This window comes from Macaca nemestrina, chromosome Y, assembly GCF_043159975.1.
Source record: "Macaca nemestrina isolate mMacNem1 chromosome Y, mMacNem.hap1, whole genome shotgun sequence".
In the NCBI taxonomy this organism is placed as follows: domain Eukaryota; kingdom Metazoa; phylum Chordata; class Mammalia; order Primates; family Cercopithecidae; genus Macaca; species Macaca nemestrina.
In genome coordinates this window covers 1,650,532-1,661,591 of record NC_092146.1, presented here as the reverse complement: position 1 = coordinate 1,661,591, position 11,060 = coordinate 1,650,532, and positions in this window count along the sequence as shown.

Below are 11,060 nucleotides of genomic sequence, written 5' to 3'. Positions count from 1 at the left end.
CAGACAGATGATAGATGAGCTACATAGATGATGGATAGACAGATAATGGAGATATGATGCATAGATAGATATAGGTAGATACATAGATGACAATAGGTAGGTAGGTAAGTAGGTAGATAGATAGATAGAGATAGGCAGACAGATAAAGGATACATGGGCTACATAGATGACAGATAATGGATAGATGATGCACAGATGGATAGATGATGGAGAGACACATAGATGATAATAGGCAGATAGATGATAGATCGATAGATACATACATAGATGACGCATAGAGAGATCATGTATAGATAGCTGTGTAGATAGATGATAGAGAAATAGATGGATAGATAGATAATGCATAGATAGGTAGGCAGATACGTAGGTAAATAGATAAATGGATAGATAGGTAGATGGCTAGATACAGGTGTAAATGCAGGTAGATGTGAGTGTGGATGTGGGATTAGACACAGGCATAGTCGCAGACATGAATATAGCCAGAGAACGTTGAGAGCCAAGAAGAAAGCTGAAGGAAGGTACCAGAGAGAAGCTTCTAGAGAGTGGTGAGAGAGGGTGAAGGAAGGGTTGGCCTTGAAGCCAAAGACCCTCTTGATGAGAAGGTGAGAGCCACACGGATATGCGGGGTGAGAGGAGAGGACTCCAATCAGAGGGAACAGCACACACAAAGACCCCAAGGCAAGAATTGACGTCGCGATTCCAGGAGCAAGAGAGGTCACTGTGGTCAAATCCAAGAGTCTTCCCTGCACGTCAGGGCCCTGGGCTGAATTTCATTCCAGGAGCTGGGGGAGCTGAGCAGTGGACTGACATTGCCCAGGCTGGACAGGGCCTCAGAGCATCTAGGCATGGAGGGCAACACGGGGCATCAACAGTGAGGAAGGAAAGGCAAACTTGGGGTGCAGCTGAGAGTAGAGAGACCAGATAAAAAGGAGGGAAGGGCTGGGCGCGGTGGCTCATGCCTGTAATCCCAGCACTTTGGGTGGCCAAAGCGCGCGGATCACGAGGTCAAGAGGTCAAGACCATCCTGGCCAACATGGTGAAACCCTGTCTCCACTAAGAATACAAAAATTAGCCGGATGTGGTGGCAGGCGCCTGTAATGCCAGCTACTTAGAAGGCTGAGGCAGGAGAATCGCTTAAACCCAGGAGGCGGAGGTTGCAGTGAGCCGAGATCTTGCCACTGCCTTCCAGTCTGGGTGACAGAGTGAAAAACAAACAAACAAAAAAGATTGTGGTTGCCATGGTCAAATTCTAGTGGAACCTATTCTCTTTAGTGAGACAGAAGCAACAAAAGAGACTGGCTAAGTTATTTGAGGTCACAGAGCTGGACTTGGGTTAACACGTCCCAAGCCTTTTTGCAAAGTTGAAAGAAGCATTGCATTGTTGCCCCAGACGGCACTGTAGGAAATGGAGCTGCTTTGGACCAAAGAGGATGGATTGTATTGTGGTTTTGCTGAATTTTAAGAGGCCAAATGCAACCACTCAGTTTTTATTATGTTATACACATCTCATTGTGCCTCAGGTGTCTCTGAATGCATGCATGTGTGTATATGCATACATATGTGTGTGTGTTTGTGTTTGCATGAATTGACACATCCAAATGCACGTGTGCACACATCACTGCATGCCTGCAAATGCATGTGTGAATTTGTGTGCATGAAGGTGTGAATGTGTATGCATGATTGTGTGAATGCCTTGTGCATACACAAATGTGTGTTCAGTGCACACATGCATTTATGTGCACGTGAATTTGTGTGCCTGAAGGTTTGATTGTGTGTGCCCGATTGTGAATGCCTTGTGCATATGCAAATGTGTGTTCAATGCACACCTGCATTTATATGCACATGTGCATGTACATACATGCATTGTGCACATGTGTGTGCATGCACTGTGCATGCACTGTGAAAGTGTTCCATGTGTATCCTGCATGTGTGTATTTCTGTGTATGTGTACATGCATGTGTGAATATGTGTGTACCTGAGTCAGTGTGTGTGTGCGTGTTTGAAAGTGTATTCATGGGGATGAGAATGCTTCGTGCATGTGTAAATATGTGTGTGAGCCCTGCATTCATGTATGTGCGTAGGTGTGCATACATGTGTGCGTGTGCTTGAGTGTGAAAAACTGCACCTGTGCCTGTGTGCAAATACCTCATGTATGTGCGCTTGTGTACAATGCACATATGCCTTTGGCTGCCTGCATATGTGTGTACGTGAGTGTGAAAACCTGTGCGCGTGTGAAACGTATAGATATATGTGTGTGCATCAGTGTGAACACCTGTATGCATGTGTGAATGTGTGTGTGCAATGTACATGTGCCTTTATCTGCATGTCTGTTTCTGTGCACACATTAGTGTGAAAACCTGTGCACATAATGCAGTGTGTATGTATGTGCATGAGTGTACATACGTGTACATACGTGTGTGCAGTGTATGTATATGCACGTGTGTACATGCAGATGTGAGTGTATCTGTACATGCGAGTGTATCTGTACATGCATGTTCATGCCTGGGTTTGAGTGGATATGGGGAAAGCAGGAGGAGAATCACTTAGACCCTGACACACAAGTTCTCATTTTGGTAGATGAGCTGGTTGTGTACGTAAAGAGGAGAACAGAGGACAAAGACAGGTGGGATCAGCATTCAGTGCTGATGACGACAGCTCTGGACTCCTCTTGATGAGGGCTGTGGCACACATTGAGGGAAGCACTGCTGAAAACAACATAGAATGTGGTTTGGACTCAGCGTGCAATCCACAATGGCCACGCTGCCAACACGGGGAACACGTTGGTTGACACGTTGGTGTTGGAGACGAAGATCTCCAAAGACGCTTTCTTGAAATCACCAAAGGAAAGGATCCATGCAGGAGAAGGAGTGCAGAGAGAAGGGCCGAGACCACAGAGTGCACCTGTGCACGTGTACAAATGCCTCACGCATGTATAAATGCATGCGTGCGCGTGTAAAATGCACATATGCCTTCAGCTGCGTGCATATGTGTGCAAATGAGTGTGAAAAGCTGTGCACATCTGCAGTGTATAGGTCCATGTGTATGCATGAGTGTGAATGGCTGTATGCGTGTGTGAATGTATGTGGATGAGCGTGGAAACCCTGAAGGGAACCTCTTTGCAGTTTCTGGAACACAGTTTGTAGTTAACCTGGGACAGAAAGTCCATAGATTCCTTTACGGGATGCTGATGAATCAGGCCTGCTACCGGAAAGGAGTGTTGTGCACGCCAGGGTTTCTCTTTGGCTGAGGCTTTCTTCCACCAAATCTGTCCCAACCGTGCTGCCCTACCAGTGGCCGTCAATCCGCGTAGGGCTGCATGAAGACCCAAGTTCCTGTTTGGTTACTTGGTAACCACTAGATGACATTGACTGCGTCCTCAGCGTGCACATTCTAATCCCTGTAATTTTGTTGACTCCGTCAGAGGAGAAACATGGTCTCTTCTCCACTTTCCCAGCTGTAATGCAAACCTTAGCATACAAGAAACAGAAGGAGGCAAGCTAAACACCAGAAGGAGGAGGTTAAGGGAAGGGAGGAAAGAGGAAACCAAAGGATGGCGGTGGGCTCAAACCACAATTTGTGCCACTGGATCGTGTGGTAATATTTCTGCGTGCTTGGGAATTACAAGCCCACATGGAATAGTATGCAACTGTGGAAAAAGAATGAGATCATGTCTTTTGCAGGAGTATGGATGGAGCTGGAGGCTGTCACCCTTAGCAAAGTAACGCGGGAACAGAAAATCAAATACTTTCTCACTTATAAGTGAGAGCTAGGCCGGGCGCGGTGGCTCATGCCTGTCATCCCAGCACTTTGGGAGGCCGAGTCAGGCAGATCACAAGGTCAGGAGTTCGAGACCAGCCTGACCAACATGGCAAAACCCCATCTCTACTACAAATACAAAAATTAGCCAGGCACGGTGCAGGCGCCTGTCATCCCAGCTACTCGGGAGGCTGAGGCAGGAGAATGGCTTGAACCCAGGAGGCGGAGGTTGCAGTGAGCCGAGATCATGCCACTGCACTCCAACCTGGCAATAGAATAAGACTCTGTCTAAAAAAGAAAACAACATGCGTGCATAAGTATCTTTTTCATATAATGACTTCTTTTCCTCTGGGTGAATTCCCAGTACTGGCACTGCTGGATCACATGGTAGTTCTTTAAAAAATCACCACACTGCTTTTCTAGTGACTGTATGAGTTCACCGCATCCACACCCACACCTATTATTTTTTGATGTTTTGGTTATGGCCATTCTTGTGGGAGCGAGATGGGATCACATTGTGGTTTTTTTTTTTTTTTTTTTTTTGGAGACGGAGTCTTGCTCTGTGGCCCAGGCTGGAGTGCAGTGGCCGGGTCTCAGCTCACTGCAAGCTCCGCCTCCCGGGTTCACGCCATTCTCCGGCCTCAGCCTCCCGAGTAGCTGGGACTACAGGCGCCCGCCACCTCGCCCGGCTAGTTTTTTGTATTTTTAGTAGAGACAGGGTTTCACCGTGTTCGCCAGGATGGTCTCGATCTCCTGACTTCGTGATCCGCCCGTCTCGGCCTCCCAAAGTGCTGGGATTACAGGCTTGAGCCACCGCGCCCGGCCACACATTGTGGTTTTGACTTGCGTTTGCCTGATCGTTCGTGACGCTGAGCATTTTTTCATACGTTTCTTAGCCGCTTGTCTTGAACAGACAGTTCTCAAAAGCACATGTACAAATGGCCATTATCTGCACATTGCGAATTCGTGAATTCCCCTGCTCACTAAAATTGATTGGTCACCCCAAATCAATACTGAAGGTGCTTCCTGGGTCACTCACAGACATGCACTGGATAGGAAAATATTCGAGTCACCCGACACACACACGCACACACACACACACACACACACACTCCTAGCTGACATCTAAGAAAGAAAGGTTCTGTCTTGTGACTTCAGCTCTCACACTCTAAAAACAAATAAACAAAAGTGTTCTTTTTGCTTTCTCTTCAGTGCCACACTTCTTGTCTTCTCAGGCTTTTTCTTTGTGACTTTGCTATTTAAAATGACCCCCAAGCAGGCCAGGCACGGTGGCTCATGCCTGTCATCCCAGAACTTTGGGAGGCCAAGGCGGGCGGATCATCTGAGATCTGGAGTTCCAGACCAGCCTGGCCAACATGATGAAACCCTGTCTGTACTAAAAATAAAAAAAAATTAGCTGGAGGTGGTGGCAGGTGCCTGTCATCCCAGCTACTTGGGAGGCTGAGGCAAGAGAATCACTTGAACCCAGGAGGCGGAGGTTGCAGTGAGCTGAGATTGCGCCACTGCCCTCCAGCCTGGGCCACAAGAGCAAAACTCCGTCTCAAAAAAAAAAGAGTCCTATTTAGTTCTCCGAAGTGCAAGAAAACTGTGATGTGCCTCGCAGGCAAGCTCCATGTGTCAGAGAAGCTTTGCACAGACCTGAGCGATAGTGCTGTTCACTGTGACTTCCGCGTGAATGCATCTACAATGTGTATTCAGTAAAAGGTGTCTGTAAACAGAAACACACACACAACAAGCTGATGTATGGCTTGGCTGCCAACAATTTTGTGACCAGTTGCTCACGGGAACCTAACTCTGTATTTCCCCTGGAATCCCTGGCTTCATATTTGCTAATTTAGTATTTGCTATGACTTTATAGACTCTCTCTACCCTAAATAATAAGAAAGTACTGAAATTGTAAAGAAAAAATCTTTTATTTTTATTTATTTATTTATTTATTTTGAGACAGGGTTGTGCTCCGTCACCCAGGCTGGAGTGCAGTGGCATAATTTTGGCTCACGACAGCCTTGACCTCCCAGGCTCAGGAATTCTCCCACCTTAGCCTCCCACGTAGCTAGGACTACAGGTGCGTGCTACCATGCCTGGCTAATTTTATTGTGTTTGTACAGATGGGGTTTTGTTGTGTTTCACAGGCTAGTTAAGAATGTAAATGTTAGCACATTCTCCTCCCACAATTTAGAAAGACTTGGAACCCACCCAAATGCCCATCAATAATAGACTGACTAAAGAAAATGTGGCATATATATACACCATGGAATACTATGCAGTCATAAAAAAAAGCATGAGTTCATGTCCTTTGCAGGGACATGGATGAAGCTGGAAGCCATCGTTCTCAGCAAACTCACACAGGAACAGAAAACCAAACACCGCATGTTCTCACGCGTAAGTGGGAGCTGAACAATGAGAACACATGGACACAAGGAGGGGAACATCACACACCGGGGCCTGTCAGGGCTTGGGAGGCAAAGGGAGGGAGAGCCTTAGGACACATATCTAATGCATGCAGGGCTTCAAACCTAGATGATGGGTTGACCATCATCTAGGTGCCGCAGGAAACCACCACGGCATGTGTATACCTATGGAACAAACCTGCATGTTCCGCACACGTATCCTGGAACTTAAAGGATAATTTTTTTCTAAATGGAATTTTTGTTATGGTTGTTGAGACAGTCTCACTCAGTCCCAGGCTGGAGGGCAGTGGTGCAATCTTGGCTCACCGCAACCTCCACCTCCTGGGTTCAAGTGATTCTCCTGCCTCAGCCTCCTGAGTAGCTGGGATTATAGGCACACACCACCAGGCCTGGCTAATTTTTTGTATTTTTAGTAGAGACGGGGTTTCACCGTGTTAGCCAGGATGGTCTCGATCTCCTGACCTCGTGATCTGTCCATCTCGGCCTCCCAAAGTGCTGGGATGACAGGCGTGAGCCACCGCCACTGGCCTAAAAATACTTTTTTTAAAGAGAAATTAAGAACAAAGTTATCAGCAGGTTCCAAGTCAATCCAGGGGGCTTTCTGGCATTCCTCATGTGGTTGGAGATACGAAGTGAAATAAATAAAGGTCCTTGTTTTTCAGGAGTGACCACCTAGACAGCAAGACAGGTCCACCATAGCGAGACTGGTGTCTGACGAATTTAAGCCGAGCAGGCGCAGGAAGTGCAGGGAAGGTTGCGGCCATGGGGGAAGGTGTAGGTTGGAGATGGGAGGGGCTGTGTTCATCAGGTGGACCAGCAGAACAGGCAGCACAACTAGAAAAGCACACGCCCATCCCAAGAGATACCCCACAGCCAGTTGTGTGGGAGAACACCACCAGCTAAGACGGAGACTCAAAGGGGAAGAGGATGTGGAAGAACATACCTGGGGGAAGACTGAGCCTCTCAGAGCTCCTTGGGATCCATTCCCTGGAGACTTTTAAGCTCTCGGTGACTCCTGCAAATGTTCAGTGTCGAATTCTCACCTTCACCTGCCTCCTGGAAGACAAACTCGAGACAGAGTCCCCAGTGGGAACGAACCACAGCATGAGCCGGAAAGCATCGCTTAAAATCATTTCACCTTGTTCTCTATTCCAAAGGCACGCAGCTGCCCGCTTTTCGTCTGAGGCAGCGGCTGGAAAGCAGGATGTGTCCGGAAACCCTGCCCGTGCACACAGCAGCACACGTCAGCTTGGAGGCTGCTTGCCTTGCGGCCTGGGGCTTCTGTCGTTTTGAGCTCTAATGCCCGTGCTCGTTACAGTGGACCAGCACAGCGTGGGCAGACGCCGTGGAGTGACGGGCATCTGCAGTCCTGCAGCGTTGACAGTCCTGCAGCGTTCTGCCTGTCTCTGACAGGTGCTTCCAAAGCTCGTTCCCTGAGGCCCCTAAGTAGCCCTCAGGGGACAGAGACTCTGTGACTAAAGTGGCCAAAGAAACGTGCCCTTCATTCATTGTTGGAGCTCGATGCCAACTTAATTTTGCTTGGAGACCAGCACCCCTCTCTGCAGAGCTGCCGAGCACAGACCCAGTCGCATGAGACGTTCCCAGCTGTGCGTCTGAACACTCCTCTGTACGGAAAACGGAGGTCCTAAGACCCCTTTCGCTGTGTTGCTTGAAAGATCAAACGCAAAAGATGTGTGAGTCCTTACACAACAGTCTTGGGCAGTGACGCATTTGTAAAGCCTATTGATGTTTTAGGAACTGAAGAAAGCCTTGAGGACGTTCTTTGTGCACGGTGTCTGCCCTACTGCCCAGAAAATACGCATCTGACATTGCATTTTCCACATCTTCCAGCAATCTCATGGTAGAAAGTCACTGGAAGATCATACACCAATATGGCACCCACTGCAAACCAATCACGTAAACGTATATAATAAGCTTTGTCTCTTCTCTCTGTTCTGCATGTGGCAGAGCTCTGTCTTACTTAACACTGCAAAATCTGGACAAATCTGGAGATTCCGGAAGAAATACCAAGCCTGAGATGAAAGCTGTTGGTCCCTGGTGCCACCGTCCATGCCTCCTTTATGTCATTCTGACTTAGAACTTGCTAATGAGCTTTTCTCTTCATTTGTCTTTGAAACATTCCTTTTCATGGCGGTGAAACAGCACACCACAAAACGTCCCATCTTGACCACTTTTGAAAGTGTACAGTGGCGTTGAGTACATTTTATAGAGTGGTGGGACCATCGCCACCATCCATCTTCAGACCTCTCTTCCGTTTGCAAAACACAAATTTTGAACTCATTAACAAGTAACCCCTGTTCGCTCCAGTCCCCAACCTACTGGTAACTTTTCTCCTTGACACTCTGATGATCTTATTTTTTTTGAGACGGAGTCTCACGCTGTCACCCAGGCTGGAGTGCAGTGGTACGATCTCGGCTCACTGCGACCTCTGCACCTCAGGTTCCAGCGATTCTTCTGCCTCAGCCTCCTGAGTGTCTTGGACTACAGATGCACATCACCACGCCCAGCTAATTTTTGTATTTTTAGTAGAGACAGGGTTTCACCATCTTGGCCAGGCTGGTCTGGAACTCCCGACCTCGTGATCCTCCCCCCTTGGGCTACCAAAATGCTGGGATTACAGGCATGAGCCACCGCGCGCGGCCTTCTGATGGTCTTATAAATAGCAACTGTGATGACCTCTTACAGGAGGCTGCCCTGGCCAGAACCAGAACATTTTGCAATTCAGAGGTGTGTGGAGCCATTGAACCAAATCATAGTGTCTACCCGGATCCCCTCGACTTACCGGAAATTCTTCGTAGGGAGCATAGCTCCCCAGGCAAGGTGAAGTTTCTCCAAACGGCCATACACTGCACCTCCTTGGCTTCCTGCCGTGATCTGACTCCACCTCGAACTCTCACGTTCATCTGAACTCTCAGGAGAGAGAAGGGACTCTCCGGTCAGGGCAGGCCCCCGACGTAGGTCATCACAGTTGCTCTTTATAAGACCATCAGAATATTCCCACACGTGGTGGGAGGTGCCTGGTGGGAGGTAATTGAATCATGGGAGCATCTATTCAAAAAGAAAATGAGCATATGAACAAATGAGCACCTACTTATGTCTGACAGTTACTGCCCAGCAAGGTCTCCCCCTCTGGGCCTCTTTCAATAATACCAGGCATGGTTTCCACACCACTGTTGCGTGCATTGATTTCCTGAGTGCTCCAGTTGTAACACTGAACTGAGCACACTGGATTTTAACCCTTGTCCCCGGTGGGGCAAAGAGCAACTCAACTGCTGTGTGTAGACTGGGCAGTGAGTGTAGATGGTCATATGCCAAGGAAAGGTCTTCAGTCAGAAGGCTGTGGACCCGTAATGTGAGGCGTGAACAAGGAAAAGTGTGAGAAATGGCCACAAGGGACTATGGATTTTTATCTACCCCAAGAGTAGTCCATAGAATCGATAATAGGAATATATAATACGTGTCTCATCGGAAGGCATCGTCATTCATTTTTGCAAATAAGACACAAACGTCATAAATTACGCGTGAAGGAGTAGTAGCTTTTGGGGGCACGGTGCATCTCCTCATTCTAAGAACAGTATGATACCCTTCAATCATGGGGGTTGCATGACGTTTTTTGATATCCAAAAGGAGCCCTGCTGCTCAGTATGGTTGAGACTGATTGGTGTGTGTGGCGCTGTTGGCAGCCGATGGTTCCTGAGATAAATCCAGATGTGAAGTGACGCGAGTCGTCTCGGCAGAATAACATCTGCTCCAGGCACAACTTCTTGTTGCTGCCGCCAGAAAATCCAGGGCAGGGAATGGTTTTAAAATAGAGGCTTTATTATGATTCAGGTAGAGGAAGGTCAACAGACCAGGAGACGACTAAGAAGAGGGGGGTGTCATGTCAGGCAGGACCCCATGGGGAGCTCAGGAGACAGAAGGAGCAGGAAGAAAGAAATGGGTGAGAGGCGTTATTGTGGTTTCCGCAGGAAGGAACAGGTGAGGTAGGATGAGTCGTAGGCTTAGGATTGCCTGGTTTGAATAATTTCAGCAAGCTCTGGGGTATATTCCCACTCACTGTAGGAGGCACCTGCTGGGAGCTAATTGAATCATGGGGGCAGGTCTTTCCCGTGTTGTTATTGTGGTTTCCACAGGAAGGAACAGGTGAGGTAGGATGAGGAGTAGCATAAATGTTTGTCAAGGTTGGTTCTTCAAAGGGAGTGATTCGGACCTCCCAGGGCATATTTGGAAATGTCTGCAGACATTTTCCGTTGTCACCAGGGAGGTGGAGGAGGTAGGTGCTCCTGGCCCCTGGTGGGTGGAGCCCAGGGGCGCTGGTCAACACCGGACAGTGCACAGGACGGACGGCCCCACCACAGAGTCATGCACCCCCAAATGTCCACAGCGCTGAGGCCGAAAAAGTCTCTTAGCATGAGTGACTCTCACATTGCTCCTTCTCTCTTCTCCCTTTTCTCCTCCTCCTTCCTTCACCCATCTCTCTGTGTATCAATCTATAGCTCTCTCTCCCGTAACCTCTCTCTCTCATCAATCTCTCTACCCATCCATCTACCATCTGTCTAGTCCATCCATCCATGCATCCATCATGTATCTGTCTATCCATCGATCAGCCATCTATCACCTATCAATCCATTCATCTCTCCATCTTTCTACCTTCCAAAGTGCTGGGATTGCAGGTTTAGGATTGCCTGGTTTGAATAATTTCAGCAAGCTCTGGGGTATAGGTACTGATATGGTGTGGCTGTGTCCCCACCCAAATCTCATCTTGAATTCCCACTCATTGTGGGAGGCACCTGGTGGGAGCTAATTGAATCATAGGGGCTGGTCTTTCCCGTGTTGTTCTTGTGATAGTGA